This window comes from Somniosus microcephalus, chromosome 12 (assembly GCF_052327205.1).
Source record: "Somniosus microcephalus isolate GS21.2 chromosome 12, FLI_Smic_1.0, whole genome shotgun sequence".
Classification (NCBI taxonomy): domain Eukaryota; kingdom Metazoa; phylum Chordata; class Chondrichthyes; order Squaliformes; family Somniosidae; genus Somniosus; species Somniosus microcephalus.
In genome coordinates, this window is record NC_140998.1 from 201073339 (window position 1) to 201094580 (window position 21242).

A 21242-nucleotide genomic window follows, 5' to 3' on the forward strand; every position below is an offset into this window, starting at 1 on the left:
ACTAACCCCTACCCTGCTGATCAGATCGAGTAAGGTTGGATGACAGATGGACACTCACTCCTAAATTTACTGCTTCTGTGTCATTGCTTACAGATCTGAGCAGCCTTCTGATTGTAAAGGTTGCTGCCCTTTTCAGCTTTAGAACATATCCCTCTCACTGGACTGATACCCAATCTGTGTTCATTTAGCAGGGTGTTTAATGGCCCGAATGGCCTGTACTAGACCATACTTCATTACGCTCTTTCTGACTGATCTGCCGAAATGCACTAAGATGTACCGTGCTTTGGTGAGACCACACCTGGAGTACTGTGCACAGTTTTGGTCGCCTTATCTGAGGAAAGATATACTTGCATTAGAGGCGGTGCAATGAAAGTTTACTAGACTGATTCCTGGGACGTGAAGTTTTTCCTATGAGGAGCGATTGAGTAGATTGGCCCTCTTCTCTCTGGAGTTTAGAAGAATGAGAGGAGATCTCATTGAAACATGGAGGGCCAGAAATTCGAGTCCCCACGGGTGAGTAGGCGCTGGGTGCTCACGTGCAGGGCCAACAAAAGTGCCGGTTTCGTGCATGCACTGCGCATGCGCGGGAAACCGGAACTTCCATTCGCTTGAAGGAAGGGGTTCACAGGTCGAATGCGTGCACTGGAGAGGCAGCACGTATGCCTGGAACTTTCATTTTTTTTACAGGTTTCTCCAGGAGGGTAAGTCTCCAGGAGCTACGCTTTTAAAAAGCAGTCACAAGGCCTGCTTTTAACAAGGTAAGTGGTGAATTAAGTAAAATTAAAACATTTTTTCCACAGGTTTATTATTTTTAAATACTTTAAAAAAAGGTAAGTTTATTTTTAGCCCCGTTACAAACAGTAATTAATTTTTTCAAAAATTTAAATTATTGTTATTTTATGTAATTTATAGTTATTTTAAAATGTGATTAAAAAAAAAATTATTTGAAGTTTTAGTTAGGTTTTGGGGCCGATCTCTATTCATAGATTTGACAGGTCTTCCTGTCAAATCTATGAATAGAGATTCCCTGCTACGATTGGCTCTCCATGACCCACCTGATCCCAGGGGATGCATCGAACTAACTGCGCCCCTGGGATACGCAAGCACTGCGCACCGGCAGTTGGAGGAGGCCCAGGATCGGAATTCCGCGCGGGCCCACAGCTCAATGGCAGGTGCGCTAGGAATAGGCGGGATCAGTTCCCGTTGCTGAACATTTCAGAGTCACATTATCTACATTTTCAGTAAAATTGTCTTTTGCTGGACTGGCACTGTTTCCCACATTCAACACTCGGGCTGCAAAATAATGTATTTTTGAAAAATGTGTTCCTGCTGCATTAATATTAACCTCAGTACTTGTTTCTGGTAGGCAGGCGTGTTGTTGGCAAGTATTTTTTTAAGTATAATATTATGATTATAGTTTGGGACAGAAATATAACTGAATACGGTAAAATTCTTCCAATAGGGACCTGCATAAAAAGCGGGACCAAATGTTGTATTTGTTTGGGAAAAGTTGATGAAATATTCTTTGCACCGTGATGGTCTTGAGGATGGGGCTAGAATAATGTGATATTTAACAAGCAGTTTTCATGTTGGAATGTGGGAGACATTTAAAGATTTTCACTTGAATATTATTGGGGTTAGGAAGTAAAAGATAGCGATGGTTTGAATTGAGTCTGGCACTTGATGGGCGTTGAAGGAAAGGATGGATTTCAGAGCACAACATTGTAGGAAACGCAGCAGCCACTTTGCACAAGAACCTCCATGAGATAATGATCACATAATCTGGTTTTGTTTCCTCTTGAGGGAAAGAGCAGGAACTCGCCTGTTATTAATTTGAAATAGTGCTGTAGCACCTTTTAGGTCTGCCTGAGAGAGCAGACGGGGCATCGGTTTAACAACACATCTGAAAGACGGCACCTCCGACAGTGCAGCACTCCCTCATCACCGCGTGTCAACCGAGCATTATGTGCTCAAGTCTCTGGAGCTGGGATTTCAACCCAGAACCAAAAAGCTCAAGAGGGGAGAGTGCTACCAACTGAGCCACAGCTAGCCCTGTCAAATGGCCGCTTTGAAACAATTGCCAGGGTCTAACATTTCCCCACTCACCAAAAATCTTTAAATTCACCACTTTGCCCTGAGCGCTAACCACAGCGTTGCTTACTGTGCAGACACATGCTTTGCTGTCAGTTATGTGCACTGGTTTGATTGACAGGCTGCTGTTATCTGCAGAAAGTGTGTACCGCGGAATCTCCGGTAAAGGCTTCCCATCGTAGTTCCAGGAATAGGTGGGATCAGTTCCCGTTGCTGAACATTTCAGAGTCACGTTATCTTCATTTTCAATAAATATGACTTTCGCTGGAATGACACTGATTCTCACATTCGATACTCGCTCTGTAAAGAAAGCAAAACATGTTTTTGTATAGCGCCTTTCATTAGCTCAGGACGCCCCAAAGCGCTTTACAGCCAATGAAGTACTTTTGAAGTGTAGTCACTGTTGTAATGTAGGAAACACAGCAGCCAAAATGGCCACAGTACCTCCCACAAACAGCAATGGGAGAATGACCAGATAAGCTGATGTGGTGATGTCGGTTCAAGGATAAATATTGGCTCCGGACACCGGGGAGAACTCTCCTGCTGGTCTTCGAAATAGTACCGGGGGAATGTTTACATCCACCCGAGAGGGTAGAGGTTTAACGCCTCATGTTTTCATTGTGATAGTTTTTGCCGAACAAGCAGAAAGAGCTGGCATTCCATTGATGTTAAATCAGAGCACAACAAAAGCGTTTCTCACTGCACAGTGGAGTGAGAAAGACACGCAGGTTATCGGTATCCAACCACTGGATAGAAAGCCTCTGCAAATTTCTCTCCACCCGTTTTCTACCAAACACGCTCGATCATAGAATCACCCGGTCATAGAATTCACACCATAGGAGGAGGCCATTCAACCCATTGCGCCAGCTCCTCGCTATCCCTGCTTGTTTCTCTGTAATCACCTCCTGTAATGTGCTCTCAGGATCCTCTCCTCTTGATCCTCTGTATTTCTCATGCTCAGTAAAGATGAGCTGGAACAAGTCCAATTGGGCACATTTACCGCAACTGTGGTTGTCTGGGACACTGATAAGAGGGTAAAATTCAACTTAGACGGAGGCGCAGAACTGGCGCTAGTGCACCGGCTGCCGGTTATACACACCGACCCATTTATTTCCAAGGGCGGGGTGTGTAATGTGCTGTAGATCCGCAAGCGCAGATTGAAATTAATCACAACAACTCCCACATCATGCAAGTTCCGCACAACACCGGTTGTCACTGCGCTGCTGCACGGAATGGCCTCAAGTAGATTCCGGAATTAATAAATAAAAAAGAAACAGCTTCGAACCAACTATTTTTCAGTGTCACTCTCCAGATCAGGATAAACACCAGTCACTGATTTGTTATCAAGTAATATTTTAACAGCTAACCAATGAATGGATAAATAAAACTTAATACTTAACCAGCCACTCTCGTTCACTGCAAACTCTCCTCTGGTACATACTCACTATGCTCACCGCAGGCAAATTGCATTGATTATTCAAATTATTGAATCGTCCCAACATTTATAATAATCTAGCCATCACTGCGAGCACTTTCTACAGTTGCAGTTTGACTTTCTCATCACTCTCAGACCAGTAGATGTGGAATTCAGAGTGCAGCCGACAGCGCTGCACCACTCTCGTTTCTTTTATACTTTTAGAGAAGTGTGAGCAGCAGTGACATAGTTCTCAACACTAAGACTCAATGACACGATTGTTAAGGCATCAAGATTCTCACCAGGCCAACTGACCACTTCTGTAAAATCTGGTTTCAACCAGAGCTGGAGTTCTACATCCCCTGGAATAAAACATAACATAGAATGATGCAGCACAGAAGGAGGCCATTCAGCCCATCGTGTCTGTACCAGCTCTTTGAATTTAGTCCCACTCCCCTTCCCGTTCCCCAAAACCCTGCAATTGTTTCCTGTTCAAGTTAATATCCCATTCCCTTTTGAAATTCACCGCCCTTTCAGGCAGCACATTCTAGATAACTACAACACGCTGCATCAAGACAGCTCCTCACCTGGTTATTTTGCCAATTATTTAAAATCAGTGTCCTCTGGTTACCCACGCTGCTGCCAGTGGAAATAGTTTCTCCTTATTTACTCGATCCAAATGCTTTACAATTTTGAACAGCGCCATTAAATCTCTGCTCAACCTTGAAGCCAGGTTCTGGCACAATGTCTCCCAGAGGGGTTCCCAGACCCCTTCACTATCTACTGCAGTATCAGATCAGGACTGGATGTCTAAGCTGTGCTACCACATCCTGTCGGTGTGCACCCCAATCAGCTTCATATCAATGAGATGATGGCAGTACAGCGTCTTCCTAAAGCTCCCTTTTCTAATGCAGTTCCACTCATGGTCTACTCACCCTGTTCAACCCATGCGCAATAATTTAACACTTATCATTGCCAAACTGCATTGCAATTTTACCTCTCAATTGAATACCAGATACAACTAATTTCAAACACCGTCGGTTGATCCTGTCTCTGTTGCTCTCCCTGATTAATGCATTCAGCCTGTTTGATAAATATACACAATCTCTGTTGCAGTACATTCATGCAGATTGAAAGCAATGTATCCAAGCATTTCGATGGACTACAGAAGTAAGCATAAGAATTTGCCACATTCGAATTATATGTCCCTGGACAAAAATTCGATTTGGGCGGGGATGCAAAACCGACGGTATGGCTTCAATACGGCTTCAATAGAACCGGATATAGGGCGGGGCATATAATAGGTGGCCAAAGCGATACTGCCCGTTTTGCATCCCGCCCCAGTCGAATTTCGCTCCCGGAGAGTTGATTGAAAGTTTGAGAACTATCATTTTGTATAGTTAGGATTTAACAAAAGAAATTAGTTTAATCACCATAGACCTTTAACTTGACTGCTGGGCTCTCAACAGAGTTCACGATGTTCGTTACTGTACAGCCGAAGTCTCTGTTATCGGTTATTTTCAAGGTTGCTGTTGCTCACTCCTCCCGGCGGAAACCAAAAGGAATGGGAGTTAAAATCGAGCGACTCTCTGCTTCCAATTCCGTCCCGAAACAGATTTACCCCCTTGCTTTTTGCAGGAGCTCAGGCAGACATTGACTCAGTTAGGGGCCTCATTAATAAGCTAATCTGGGTCCTATGAGGTGCATAGACCCATTTAGTAAAATCTAGCAGGAAAGAAACGAAAAGCAAAGTTTTGAACTTATTTGACCACCTGGAGCAGTGGGAGTGTTTCCATTGCCCCAACAGGAACATCGCACCTCTATTGCCCCGGTACTACCCCCACCCCCACCTCCACCCCACTTTCCTGATTGTTGCCCAGGCCACACATTCTGCGATTGCCAGCAATCAGCCAGTTGCCTTTTCTCATCCTTGTGTTGAAATCCCTCTGTGGCCTCGCCACTCCCTATCTCACTAACCTCCTTCAGCCCTACACACCTCCGAGATCTCTGTGCTCCTCCAATTTTAGCCTCTTGTGCATCTCAAATTTCTTTCGCTCCGCCATTGCCGACTGTGCATTCAGCTGCCTCGGCCCTATTTCTGAAATGCCCTCTCTATCTGCTTCTCTACCTCTCTCTCCTCCTTTAGGACGCTCCTGACCATCTACTTTGACCAATCTTTTCGTCATCTGCCCTATTATCTCCTTAAGTGGCTCGGTGTCAAATTGTATTTGATGATGCTCCTGTGGCGCATCTTGGGACGTTTTACTACGGTAGAGGCGGTAGACAAATGCAAGTTGTTTTTTTTTTACAGACGGCAGTTAGTCGCAGGATGTAAATGAAACCTGTCTGGTATTCCCACTGAGACCCACGGGCGGGCTGGTGCAATTCGGGAAGCCGGTGAGCTTAATTTCCGCCTTTTAATGGGCCAGAAATTCGGGTCGGAGGCTTCCCGCGGGTGCAAGCCCCCGACCTGTGCTTATCTAGCGCGCCGACCGTTGTGCTGTGGGCCCACGTGGGGTTCCAATCCTGGGCCTGCTCCAACTGCCGGCGCGCAGTGCTCGCGTATCCCAGGGGTGCAGTTAGTTTGAAGCGTCCCCTGGGATCACGTGGGCCATGGAGAGCCAATCGTAGCAGTTTGACAGGAAGAGCTGTCGAATCTGTGAATAGAGTTCGGCCCCAAAACATAACTAAAACTTCAAATCATTTTTTTTTAATCAAATTTTTAAAATAGCTATAAATTACATAAAATAACTATTTTAAACAATAATTTAAATTTTTGAAAACATTAATTACAGTTTTTAACGGGGCTAAAAATAAACTTACCTTTCTTTAAAGTATTTAAAAATAATAAACCTGTGGAAAAAAGTTTTAATTTTACTTAATTCACCACTTACCTTGTTCAAAGCAGGCTTTGCGACTGCTTTTTACAAGCGGAGCTGCTGGAAACTTACCCTCCTGGAGAAACCTGTAAAAAAACCGGAAGTTCCAGGCGTAAGCGCTGCCTCTCCGGCGCACGTGTTCGACCTGTGAACCCCTTCCTTTAAGGGAACGGAAGTTCCGGTTTCCCGCGCAAGTGCAGTGCATGCACAAAACCGGCACTACGCGTGAGTACCCAATTTCTGGCCCAATAACTTTCAAAAAGGAATTGGGTATATACTTGCAGGGGGAAATTTTAGATTTAGATCACCTTAGACTTTAGTGGAAATTTTAACTCCCTCCACCCCACGTAAATTGAGCGAAACGGGAGTTAAAATCGATCAACTCTAGTTGTTTCCATTCTTGCCCCGAACCAGATTTTGCTAGGGCTTAGGTGGCCCTTGACTTGGGTAACGTCTTCAGTAACACGCTGATTGGAGTTATTTGATGTGCATGTCCCACTCAGTAAAACCTATCAGGAAAAAAACCTAAATGCAAGTTTTGAAATTAACTTTGACGCCTGGAGGAGAAGGAGCAATCTGGGCCCCCAACAGGAATGTATGCATGTCTACTGTCCCGGTACTCAGCCCACTTCACCCCACTCTCCTGACTGCCTGCCCAGGCCGCCCAATCTTCGCTTGCCCGTTCAGGGGACACTTCTTCATCCACAGAGTGGTTAGAATGTGGAACTCGCTAACACAAGCAGTTGAGGAGAATAGCATAGATTCATTGAAGAGGCAGCTAGATAAACACACGAGGGAGAAAGGAATAGATGGGCTTGCTGATTGGGTTAGATGAAGGCTGGTGGGAGGCGGGTTTTTTTTGGAGCATAAATACCGACATAGACCAGTTGGGCCGAATGGCTGTTTCTGTGCTTTAAATTTCTATTTGATAAGTCTCGGTTCCTTGGGCATTCACTGAGGCTGCTCATATTCCTCATAGAGGGGCACCGTCTCAGGCCTTCCATGATTCATTCTCGGGATGAGGACGTAGCTGGCAAGGCCCACATTTATTACCCAACCCTAATTGCCCTTGAGATGGTGGTGGTGAGCTGCCTTCTTGAACCGTTGCAGTCTGTGTGGTGAAGGTTCTCCCATAGTGCTCTTAGGGCAGGAGTTCTTAGTATATTTCTTTCCAGTATTTTTTTTACAACTGAGTGGCTTGCTAGGCCATTTCAGAGGGTTGTTAAGAGTTAACCACATTGATGTGGGCCTGGAGTCTCATATAGGCCAGACCGGGTAAGGGCGGCAGATTTCCTTCCCTAAAAGACATTAGTGAGCCAGATGGGTTTTGCAACTATCTGATAGTTTCATGGCCACCACTACTGATACTAGCTTTTTATTCCAGATTCATTTAATTTAATTTAAATTCCCCAGCTGTCCTGGTGGGATTTGAACTAATGCCTCGGGATTATTAGTAACATAACCACTATGCTACCATTCCCGCGAACCCAGGGGCAAATTGTATTCGACATCACAAGTGATAGCGGAACTTTTGCCTGCACGCATTGGTTTGACGAACATCTTGCTTCGTTATCCTTTTTCCCACCAAATATTAACACAACCAAATTCAAGATATTGAAGGAACGATTCTTCAGGTTTGAGCGGTGGGTGCCGGTCTAAGTATGGGCTAGATCGCTGGATTATCAAAACAATTTCATGTACCTTTGCACACCGAATGTTATTGAGACTTCCCAAGTCGAGATGGCCAGTAGCACCGTGGGATATCGTGGATTTAAAATATGAGTCGCCCTAATAGTTGCTCTAATCGTTTTAATAGGAAATAAACTAGGTAGTGTGAATGAATTCTGTACTCACCGTGTACTCGCAGTGTGATTTCCGCTGATGATGTATATCCGCTGGTTATGTCGCTCACATCTACTCGGTACAAACCCGAATCTTTCAGTGTAACAGCATCCAGATGTAAGGTCCCATTGTTGGTGAAAAGCTTTACTCTGTCTGTATATGCCAGTGAATACTATGCACTAGGTCCCTGTCCTATCGCTAGTACTTTACTGAAATTGAATTTCCAACTTGTATAAAAACTCCCCAAGACCGTGGGTTTGAGCAAAAAATACACGGAGTTTCCGGGAATGCTGTCAATGGGGTTCTCAGAAACAATAAGAGTTAAAGCGAGTTCTGTCAGGAATAAACAACAGAAAGGATCGTCAGTTACTCGTGCTTTCACGTGTAACACATTCACGATTATAATTGTAACCAATGCGGGGATCCGCCCCGTGTCTAAGAACTGAACTTGAGAGAAAACACACCGAGTAACCGAGAAATGGTCGACAGTTTGCGCATGCGACACTTTTACTGTGATGAGGAATAGGATGAAATGTAGAACTCACCCAGATTAGCGAACGGGAAAAATAAAACAGACAGCAACCTCGCCATGTCTGCTGACTGCCACAATCTTACAGTAAGAGGCAAAGGACGATCTGAATGTCTGGCCTCTTCTATTAAAAGGGTCAATGTCGAGTTTCATTGCGCTTATTTCATAGTGACAAGGCGATGTTCTGTAGATAGCAGGTAAAAAAATCACTCTTTATGATTCCTGTTTGTTGATGATTTTATTCTCTTCCTTATTCAGCAGAGCACTCCGGATTATGAGGGGAAAACCAATTTAACGATTAAGGGGCAAGAATTGTTCTGGTCTCTGTAGGCTGTGTCATGCTAAAGGTACCAGGAAGATTTCCTATGATCGCTTTTGATAGTGAAATCACAGAATCCACTTTTATGAATCCGTGATCGATTTCACTAGAAATACTGACCAGAAGAAATCCTCATGATGCATTTACAATATCATCTAGAGAACATCCTCAGTGCTGCAGCAAGGAAGAGAGAACCTGCATTTATGTAGCGCCTTTCACCACCTCAGGATGTCCCAAAGTGCTTTAGGGCCAATGAATTACTTTTTGAAGAGCAGTCACTGCTGTAATGTAGGAAACGCGGCAACACACAGCAAGATCCCACAAACAGCAATGAGACTATGGCCAGATAATGACCCAGAAATTCGGGTCGGAGACCTCCCACGGGTGCAAGCCCCCGACCTGCACTTACCTACCGTGCCGGCCATTGAGCTATGGGCCCACATGGGATTGCGATCCTGGGCCCACTCCAACTGCCGGCATGCAGTGTTTGCGTATCCCAGGGGTGCAGTTAGTTCGATGCATCCCCTGGGGTGACATGGGCCATGGAGAGCCAATGGTAGCAGGGAATGCTTCATTCATAAGTTTGACAGGAAGACCTGTTAAAACTATAAATATTTTAAGCCCCAAAACATCACTAAACCTTCAAATAAATTAAAAAGAAACATCACATTTTTAAAATAAACTATAAATTACATGAAATAACTTTCAAACAATAATTTAAATTTTTGAAAAAAATAATTACATTTTCTAACGGGGCTAAAAATAAACTTAACTTTCTTTAAAGTATTTAAAAATAATAAACCTGTGGAAAAAATGTTTTAATTTTAATTAATTCACCACTTACCTTATAAAAAGCAGGCCTTGTGACTGCTTTTTACATGTCTAACTTCTGGAGACTTAGCCTCCCGGGGAAACCTGCAAAAAAAACGTAAGTTCGATGCGCACGCGCTGCCTCTCCTGTGCACGCATTCGACCTCTGAACCCCTTCTTTCAAGGGAACAGAAGTGCCGGTTTCCCGCGCATGCGCAGTGCATGCACGAAACTGGCACTTCCATTGGGCCAACGGGTGAGTACCCCATGCGTGGAAACCCGAATTTCTGGGCCAATATCTCTTGGAGTGGGTGTTTTTCAGTGGGAAGTAACAGAAGGGGAGGGACAGTCTGAGATAAGAGGAGAACAGAGACAACCTATCAGGGGAGAAAGGGAAAGTGAGTGATAGATCTGAGGAAAGTTCCTAGGATTGAATTGAAAGAAATGGTCTAAAAAAGGTAAACCAGCAGGGGTTAAATGTAGCAGGAGGCTGAGGAGGATTCGTGTAATTCCCCGAGACACTCAGGAGTGAATACGGCCAGATGGGTGCTTTTACCCGAGGCATAAACGGGGTAGTATAACTCGTAATTATACCTTGTAAACTGCTGTTTAAGATACAATGATTGTACGGATTTTTGCTTATGCTGAATAAATTGTTAACCACTGCCACCAATAAGGGTTAATGTCGAATCATTTGGAATCAAAGGTCTCACAAAGAGATTCTTGCACTACACAAGTCTGTGAAGGTGGCAGAACAAGTTGAGGAGGCTGGTAAAAAGGCAGACAGAATCATTGGCTTTATAAACAGAGGCATAGAGGGCAAAATCAAGGAGGTTATATCAAACCTTTATAAAACAGTGGTTAGAGCGCAGCAGGGGTATTGTGGGCAATACTGGGCACCACGCTTTAAGAAGGATGTCTATGACTTAGAGAAGTTGCAGTAGAGATTAATTAGAATGGTACCAGGGATGAGGGACTTCAGTTACGTGGAGAGACTGGAGAAGCTGGGATTGTTCTTCTTCAAGCGGTGAAGATTAAGGGGTATTTGATAGAGGTGTTCAAAATAATAAAGGTTTTGATAGAATAAATTGGGATAAACTGCTTTCAGTGACAGATTTGTCGCTAACCAGAGTTTTAAGGTAATTGGCAAAAGAACCAGAGTTGTTCCGAATAACGTTCAAAAGAAATTGCTATATAGTTGCAGGGGGAAATTTGCAGGGCTATGATTAATGTGCAGGGGAGTGGGCAAAGAGCTGGCATGGACACGTTGGGCTGAATGGCCTCCATCTGTGCTGTAAACAGAGAAACATAGAAACATAGAAGATAGGAGCAGCAGTAGGCCATTCGGCCCCTCGAGCCTGCTCCGCCATTCAATGAGATCATGGCTGATCATCCAAATTCAGTACCCTGTCCCTGCCTTCTTCCCATACCCCTTGATCCCTTTAGCCTTCAGAAATATATCTAACTCCTTCTTGAATATATTTAATGAATTGGCCTCTACTGCCTTCTGTGGTAGAGAATTCCACAAGTTCGCCACTCTCAGGGTGAAGAAATTCCTCCTCATCTCTGTCCTAAATGGCTTACCCCTTATCCTTACACTGTGACCCCTGGTTCTGGACTCCCCGGCCATCGGGAACATCCTTCCTGCATCTAGTCTGCCTAGTCCTGTTAGAATTTTATAAGTTTCAATGAGATCCCCTCTCATTCTGCTAAACTCTAGCAAATATAAGCCTAATCGACCCAATCTCTCCTCATACGTCATTCCTGCCATCCCAGGTATCAGTCTGGTGAATCTTCGCTGCACTCCCTCCATGGCAAGAACATCCTTCCTTAGATAAGGCGACCAAAACTGCACACAATACTCAAGGTGTGGTCTCACCAAGGCCCTGTACAACTGCAGCAAGACATCCTTGTTCCTGTACTCGAACCCTCTCGCTATGAAGGCCAACATACCATTTGCTTTCTTAACCGCCTGCTGCACCTGCATGCTTACCTTCAGCGACTGGTGCACAAGGACACCCATTGCATCATTGTATGATTCTATGAAAAGCAAAATACTGAGCATCTGAAATAAAAACAGAACTAGCTGGAAAACTCCGGCAGCATCTGTGCAGAGAGAGAAACACATTTAACTTTTCAAGGTAATCTGTTCTGTTGGTTTTCCTGAAAGGGTGATGTTGCAATAGAGAACTGAAATCGTGCCAGGGCATTATTTTTGAGATGACCCGAGGACAATGCAGCACTCCCTCAGTACTGCACTGACCAATGAGACCAGGTTGTGCGCTAAAGTCCTGGAGTGACATTTGGACCCACAACCCGCTGCCTCGGAGGTGAGGCCTGTTAACCGATTAACTCCCGATCATTGCCTCTCAGCAGCCAATGAGAGAACCCCATAGTCTGCAGTTTGTGAAGAACATAACATAAGAAATAGGAGCAGGAGTCGGCCATTCGGCCCTTCGAGCCTGCTCCGCCATTCAATGAGATCAGGGCTGATCTTCTGCCTCAACTCCAGTCACCAGCCCTATCGCCATACCCCTTGATGCCCTTACTAGTCAGAAATCTATCGACTTCTGTTTTGAATATACCCGATGACTGAGCCTCCACAGCCCTCTGGGCTAGAGAATTCCAAATATTCACCACCCTCTGTGTGAAGAAATTTCTGCTCATCTCAGTCCTGAATGGCCTACCCTTTCTCCTGAGACTGTGGCCCCTGGTTCTAGACACCCCAGCCAAGTGATACATTCTCCCAACATCCACCCTATCAAGCCCTGTAATAATTTTGGATGCTTCAATGAAATCCCCTCTCATTCTTCTGAATTCAAGAGAATACAGGCCTAGTTTACTCAATCTCTTCTCATATGACAGTCCTGCCATCCCAGGAATCAGTCTCGTGAACCTTCGTTGCACTCCCTCTATGGCAAGTATATCCTTCCTTAGGTAAGGAGACCAAAATTTTACACAGTACTCCAGGTGTGATCTCACTAAGGCCCTATATAATTGGAGTAAGACTTCTTTACTCCTGTACTCAAATCCGCTTGTAATGAAGGCCAGCATACCATTTGCCTTCCTGTGGCTTGCTGCACCTGCACTTTCACTTTCAGTGGCTCATGTACAAGGACACCCAGGTCCCTTTGCGCATCTGCATTCCCCAATCTTTCACTATTTAGGAAATACTGAGTCCTGGCCTTTTATCTGAGAGGCTGTGTCACATTGGGTTAGAAATCCGGCTTGGTTGGTAGTGCACAACAGGAGGTATCATCCGTGGCACAGTTGGTGGCACCCTCGCCTCTGAGTCAGAACGATGTGTGGTTCAATTTACACTCCATCAGACTTGGGCACGAAATCTAGGCTGTTCCTGTGGGAGTGCTGCACTGTCTGAGGTGCCGCCTTTCATGTGAGTTTTTAAAACAAACAGCGATCTACCCGCTCAGGTGTGTGTAAAAGATCCTATGGCACTGTTTCAAAGAAGAGGGAGAAATTGATAGACCAAGTAATTACAGGACAGTCAGCCTAACCTCGGTGGTAGGAAACTTATTGGAAAAATTCTGAGGAACAGGATAAATCTTCATTTAGAAAAACACAGATTAATCGGGGACAGTCAGCATGGGTTTGTCAAGGGAAAGTCGTGTCTGACTAACTTGATTGAATTTTTTCTGGAGGCAACAAGGAGGGTTAATGAGAGCAGTGCATTTGATGTAGTCTATATGGATTTCAGCAAGGCTTTTGATAAGATCCCGCATGGCAGACTGGTCACAAAAGTAAAAGCCAATAGGATCCAAGGCAAAGTGGCAAGTTGGATCCGAAATTGGCTCAGAGGTAAGAAACAAAGGGTAATGGTCGAAGGGTGTTTTTGTGACTGGAAGGCTGTTTCCAGTGGGGTTCTGCAGGGCTCAGTACTGGGTCCTCTGCTTTTGTGGTATATGTCAATGAGTTAGACTTGAATGTAGGAAGTATGATTAAGACGTTTGCAGATGATACAAAAATTGGCCGTGTGGTTGATAATGAAGAAGAAGGCTGCTGTGCAGGAAGATATCAATGGACTAGTCAGGTGGGCAGAACAGTGGCAAATGGAAATCTATCTGGAGAAGAGTGAGGTAATGCAGGTGGGGTGGGCTAAGGGAATACACTATAAATGGTAGGACACTGAGAATTGCAGAAGATCAGAGGGACCTTGGACTGCATGTCCATAGATCCCTGAAGGTAGCAGGACAGGTAGATAATGTGGTTAAGAAGGCATACGGGATATTTGCCTTTATTAGCCGAGGCATAGAATATTTGAGCAGGGAGATTATTCTTCAACTATATAAAACACTAGTTAGGCTGCAGCTAGGATACTGTGTGCAGTTCTGGCCACCACATTACAGGAAGGATGTGATTGCACTAGAGTGGGTGCAGAGGAGATTTACGAGGATGTTGCCTGGGCTGGGGAATTTTAGCTATGAGGAAAGATTGGATAGGTTGTTTTCTTTGGAACAGAGGAGGCTGAGGGGAGACTTAACTGTTGCATATAAAATTATGAGGGGCCTAGATATAGTGGATAGCAAGGATTTATTTCCGTTAGCAGAAGGGTCAATAAAGGGGACATAGATTTAAAGTAATTGGTCGGAGGTTGAGAGCGGAGATGAGGAGAATTGTTTTTATCAAGAGGGTGGTGGGGGTCTGGAGCTCAGTCCCTGAAAGGATGGTAGAGGTAGAGACCTTCATCACATTTAAAAAGTATTTGGATATTCACTTGAAGTGCCATAACCTACAAGGCTACGGACCAAGTGCTGGAAAGTGGGATTAAGGTGGATAGCTCTTTGTCGGCTGATGCAGGGAGTTATCCGTGGTGTCCTACCCAATATTTATCCCTTAATCAACTTCATTAAAACAGATTTCCTGGTCATTTTCACATTGCTGTTCGTGGGAGCTTGCTGTGTGCAAATAGGCTGCTGCATTTCCGACAACAGAACAGTGACTACACTCCAAAAAAGTGCTTCATTGGGACGTCCTGTTTTCATGAATGGCGCTATGTAAACACAAGTAATTCTTTGTACTCTCGGATGGAACATATAACAGGAGGCTGTTGTGATACCGCCCATTTTACAGTACCCGCAAAGACCTATGTCTAGCCCATTCATTCTATTGGGACCATTATTGGACCGTGTTATACTGCCAATGTCCTTTCATATTCAATGTCCTGTCATACCTGATGCCCTTTCACAATCAATGCCCAGCCACACCCAAATCAGATCCAATCGTTCCTTTGCACAACATTTTGCACAAGTCTTAGCGTGAACTAAATTATTTCAAAAGAATGAGCAGAGTGAGTGACTCTGTCAGTTGGCGTACTGTTCGCTAACATCAGAATGCAGGAGTCAAAGGGTCTGGCTGGCTACCTATAGTGACTTGTTTCTACCTCACCTCTAATTTCGCGTGAAATGGTGACAAGATCTCCGTGAATATATTTACGATTGGCTGATTGGTTGCAAACAGGGACTGGGACCGTTGTCTCGCCCCACCACCCCACCCCCTCCTTAGGCTCTAGTGTATTATCAGCTGTGGCTCAGTGGGTAGCACACTCGCCTCTGAGTCAGAAAGTTGTGGGTTCTAAATCCTACTCCAGGAAATTGAACACATAAATCTAGGCTGACACTCCAGTGCAGTGCTGAGGGAGTGCTGTACTGTCGGAGGTGCCGTCTTTTGGATGAGACGTTAAACCGAGGCCCCTTCTGCTCTCTCAGGTGGACGTAAAAGATCCCATGGCACTATTTCGATGAAGAGCAGGGGAGTTCTCCCCGGTGTCCTGGCCAATATTTATCCCTCAATCAACATAGCAAAAACAGATTATCTGGTCATTATCACATTGCTGTTTGTGGGAGCTTGCTGTGCACAATTTGGCTGCCGTTTTTCCCACATTACAACAGTGACTACACTCCAAACGTACTTCATTGGCTATAAAGCGGTTTGAGACGTCCTGTGGTCGTGAAAGACACTATATGAAATCAACTCTTTCTTTCAAGTCTTTTTAGTAGGTACCTATCAGAGACTGATCGAATTAAAGCCTCCTCTCCTCGCAGGAATGTGTATGGATTCCATGTGACAGGATTTTGGATGATATTGAACAGTCTCATCTCTGTCCTGAAGAATATTGCCCAGAATTATTGGTAACCTCTCTCAGATGGCTAGCATACTAAGCGGAACCCCATGGAAGAGTGATGAGCAGTCCCTTTCCTTGTGCTATACCTGAGCTTAACAGTGAAATGGAACCATGCTGTTCCATGTTTCAGCAATGGAAACAGGAGTGAGCCTGTGGCACAGTGGTAGCATTCCCCACTCCAGACAGTCCCAGCAAGTGGAATCGGAGCACCGGCTTTGAAGTCTGGGTTGACATCAGGTGGGCTGCTCGGGATGTGAGGAAAAACATTTATACGCAGCGAGTGGTGATGACCTGGAATTCGCTGTCGATGGAAGTGGTGGAAGCGGAGACACTCAATGAATTCAAGGGAAGACTGGATAGGCACTTGAGGGAAATAAACTTGCAGGGCTACGGGGATAGAGTGGGGGAATGGGACTGACTGGATAGCTCTACAGAGAGCTGGCACGGACTCGATGGGCCAAATAGCCTCCTTCTGTGCCGTTATGACTCTACTTCCTCCATATTGCTGCCCAGACAAATGTGTAACTGGGGCGCAAATCAATTAGGTAGCCTAACAGAGCATGCCATTTTGGGCGTAAGTGAGTTACATGCAAGTACCAATCAGCTCAAATCACCTCAATCTTGTATGATCGTCTACCAATCCCTCCACCCGCATGCATTTCTGCTGGCAATACTGGCTCCACCAACAAATTACGTAGCCCCATATACGTGTATGATGCAACTGCAGCTCGAAACTACCCAGGACAAAGCAGCCTGCTTGATTGGCACAGCCTCTAACACCTTGACCATTCAGTCCCTCCACCACCAGTGTACTGTGGCTGCAGTGTGTACCATCTACAAGATGCACTGCAGCAACTCACCAAGGCTTCTACGGCAGCACCTCCCAAACCCGCGACCTCTACCACCTCGAAGGACAAGGGCAGCAGACTCATGGGAACACCGTCACCCCCAAGTTCCCCTCCAAGTCACACACCATCCTGACTTAGAAGTATCTCGCTGATCCTTCATCGTCGCTGGGTCAAACTCCTGGAACTCCCTACCTAACAGCACTGTGGGAGTACCTTCACCACACAGACTGCAGCAGTTCAAGAAGGCAGCTCAGCACCACCTTCTCAAGGGCAATTAGGGATGGGCAATAAATGCTGGCCTTGCCAGCGATGTCCAGGTCGCATAAAATAAAAGAATAACAAAAAACTATGCTGGCATTAGAAACTGATGGTGAAAGCTTCTGGATCACCGCAAAAAACAAACTAACTATCCTAAAGGGAAGGGAACCCGACTCAGTCCAGCCTACAAGCGACTCTAGTACCCGGGTATGTAGCTGAATCTTAACAGCCTCAGAGCAACTACAGATGGACAATCAATATTAAATCACCACCGTTCAAACAAATGAAGAACTGTCTTGCATTTATTTCGCGACTTTCACCACCTTGGGCTGTTTCAATGCATTTTACAGCCAACGAAGTACTTCTGACGTGTAATGTAGGAAACGCGACAGCCAATTTGCGCACAGCAAGATCCCACAGCAACGTGATCATGATCAGTCAATCCGTTTTAGGTGTTGACTGAGGGATAAATATTCGCCAGACACCGGGGAGAACTCCCCTGCTCTTCTTCAAAGAGTGGTCCTGGAATACTTTACTTCCACCTGAAAAGGCAAATAGGGGACTTGGTTTAACTTCTGAACTCCCTCATTACCACCCCAGGAGTGCCGGCCTAGATTTTGTGTTCAAGTCTCCGGTTGTGGGATTTGAATCCGCTGTTTATCTGACTCAGAGGCGAGAGTGCTACTCACTGAGCTGCAGCTGGAACCTAGCCAGAAGTACACATTAAGAAGAAGAAACGAGAATGCATTACATTATTGTGATTGGTTTGCTAATGCACATGCCTGAAATATAATGGCCCGAACTGTGCGCTAAGTATCAAAGCAAATGCCTTCGCCACTGGCCCCGAAGAAAGCTGCCCACAGAGATCTCACGATCTCATGATCTCTGTGGCGAGCAGATTGCCTTTTTCGATGAGCAAGTGATTTCAGCACTCTATAGTGGGGATTCCCTAGTGTGATCTGCCATGACATCAACAAGCTGCCTAAGCAGCCAATCACAATGCTGAATTCTGACAGACAGGGAACCAGGAAATGAGAACCTGCTTTTATTCTGACTTTTAAAAATGTTCCAGAAAGCAAATCAAAGATTGGTGTTCTCACATGGGGATAAGGTGCAACCTGAAATATCATGCAGAAACTTTTTAAAAACGTAAGGCAATTTTTATCATAATAAAAACATTTGACATGCCACAAAGTTAAAATTAGTTTCTCAGCCGCATAACGTGTGCTTAACAGCCAATACGCTGTTAAAACCCCAGTTGCACCTAATCCAACAAGGCCTAACAGTTAAATGTGTAATTAACAGCGATATTACCAAAGCCCAACTTTCCTTCAGTTTCCCTGATTACACTGATTGCTGCCTATGGTGGGTGGGGTGGGTCAGACACAGCCTGTGTCGAAGCAGTGAATGACTGACCGCTACGTCAGGATTTCCACATGAGGGTGCACATGCACTGAATATTGAAGTTACGGTCAGATTTAAAGGGGTAATAACAACAAATGCTGTTAGTTCGTCATTATTACCTACCGCCAATTCCGACCCAATAAATGACGATATTTCGATTTGTGTTAGGCGCAGTGTTGCCCCTCAGCGCTGGCCGCTCTCCCATAGCAGCGGGCAGCCAGTAAGTCTGAAAGGCATTGGCCCAGAAATTTGGGTCGGTGGCTTCCCGTGGGTGCAAGCCCCCGACCTGCACTTATCTAGCGTGCCGGCCGTTGTGCTGTGGGCCCGCATGGGATTCCGATCCTGGGCCTGCTCCAACTGCCGGCGCGCAGTGCTTGCATATCCCAGGGGCGCAGTTAGTTCGCAGCAACCCCTGGGATCACGTGGGCCATGGAGAGCCAATCATAGCAGGGAATCTCTAGTCATAGATTTGACAGGAAGAGCTGTCAAATCCATGAATAGAGTTCAGCCCCAAAACATAACTAAAACTTCAAATAATTTTTTATAATCACATTTTTAAAATAACTATAAATTACATAAAATAACTATTTTAAATATAAGAAATCACACAACACCAGGTTATAGTCCAACAGCTTTATTTGAAATCACAAGCTTTCGGAGCGCTGCTCCTTTGTCAGATCACGAACTATTTTAAACAATAATTTAAATTTTTGAAAAAATTAATTACATTTTCTAACGGGGCTAAAAATAAACTTACCGTTCTTTAAAGTATTTAAAAATAATAAACCTGTGGAAAAAATGTTTTAATTTTACTTAATTCACCACTTACCTTGTTAAAAGCAGGCGCTCGACTGCTTTTTAAAAGTGTAACTGCTGGAGACTTACCCTCCCGGAGAAACCTGTGAAACAAACGGAAGTTCTAGGCGTACGCGCTGCCTCTCCGGTGCACGCGCTCGACCTGTGAACCCCTTCCTTTAAGGGAATGGAAGTTCCGGTTTCCTGCGCATGCGCAGTACATGCACGAAACCGGCACTTTCGTTGGGCCTACACGTGACTACCCAGCGCGTACTCACCCATGGGGACCCGAATTTCTGGTGGGGCAGGAGGACGCTGTGATACCACCGGTTTTGCCCTGGCACCCAAGATAAACAACTGCCCCTAAGGCTTTCAACTAACATGTCACTATGTAGTGGCATTATGTCGACATTTACCAAAAACAAAAACATTATTCAATCATGACGCAATGATTAAAATATACCAGTGGGACTTTTTTAATCCCATTGGTACAAAAACACAATCTATAAACATACACACAGACTGCACAATGATTCAGGCTCCTTCTAAGTGCAAGTGTTGTTTCTGAGTCAATTCCTGCGCGTCTGTGGGCAGCCCTGGTTCAATTGGACGCAAGCTCGCCTCTGAATCAGAAGGTTGTGGGTTCAAATCCCGCCCCAGTGACTTGAGCAAGTATTCCTGGCTGGCACTCCCAGTGCAGTACTGAGGGAGCGCTGCACTGTCGGGTGTGCCGTCTGTCGGAGGAAAGCTTAAACAGAGGTCCTGTATGCTCTCTTGGGAGGACATAAAATATCCCATAGCCCTATTTCGACCGAAAGCAGGGCAGTTCTCCCCAGTGTCCTGACCAATAATTATCCCTCAACCAACATCACTAAAACAGATTATCTGGCCATGATCTCATTGCTGTTTGTGCGATCCTGCTGTGTGCTGCCGTGTTTCCTCCATTACAGCAGTGACTGCTCTTCAAAAAGTAATTTATTGGCCCGAAAACGCTTTGGGACTTCCCGAGGCCATGACAGGCGCTATATAAAGGCAGATTCTCTTTTCCTTAGTGCAGCAGTGAGGATGGATGGCTGTAGTTGTGGAGATGATATTGTAAATGCATCATGAAGATTTCTTCTGGTCCGTATTTCTAGCAACATCAAGAAGGCGGCTCACCACCACCTTCTCAAGGGCAATTGGAGATGGGCAATAAATGCTGGATTTGCCAGTGACGCCCACATCCCATGAGCGAATCAGGAAAGTCCTGAGGTGGTGGTCCTCTATGAGGAATACGAGCAGCCTCAATGAACGCCAAAGTAACCGGGACTTGCCACGTAGAATTGTACAGCACAGAAACATCCATTTGGCCCAACTGGTCTATGTCGGTGTTTATGCTCCACACAAACCGCCTTCCACCTGTCTCCATCTAACCCAATCAGCAAGTCCTTCTATTCCTTTCTCCCTCATGTGTTTATCTAGCTTCCTCTTAAATGTATCTAAGCTTTTCACCTCAACTACATGTATTAGCGAGTTTCACATTCCAACCACTCTGTGGATGAAGAAGTTTCTCCTGAACTGGCAAGCGAAGACTGGGCGGCCTGGGCAGGCAGCCAGGAAAGTGGGGTGAAGTGGGCTGAGAACCGGGACAGTAGAGATGCATACATTCCTGTTGGGGCCCAGAAGAGTGCTCCTGTCAAGACAAAGGCCTAGAAATTCGGTGGGCAGCGCCACCAGTTAGCACCTAAAGAGGGCACTCAGAGGCTTTAGCGCTACTGGCCATGCCTCCCGTGAAATTTAGCGGGGAGCTAATGGCGGCGTTAGCCTATAGCGCTGCACCACCACCGATGACATCATCGGTGTGCGCAGTGCCCCGCTACCGCCCCGATCGCGATATTGGGTCGTGCCCCCCCCCGTAGCGCTGGTCGCAAATCG

General features: G+C 45.4%; 1 pseudogene; it reads right to left on the reverse strand.

Moving 5' to 3' along the window:
• LOC147109893 (V-set and immunoglobulin domain-containing protein 10-like) overlaps positions 1 to 8908 on the reverse strand; it is a 41245-nt pseudogene extending 32337 nt beyond the window's left edge.
• Positions 8909 to 21242: the final 12334 nt, after the last annotated feature.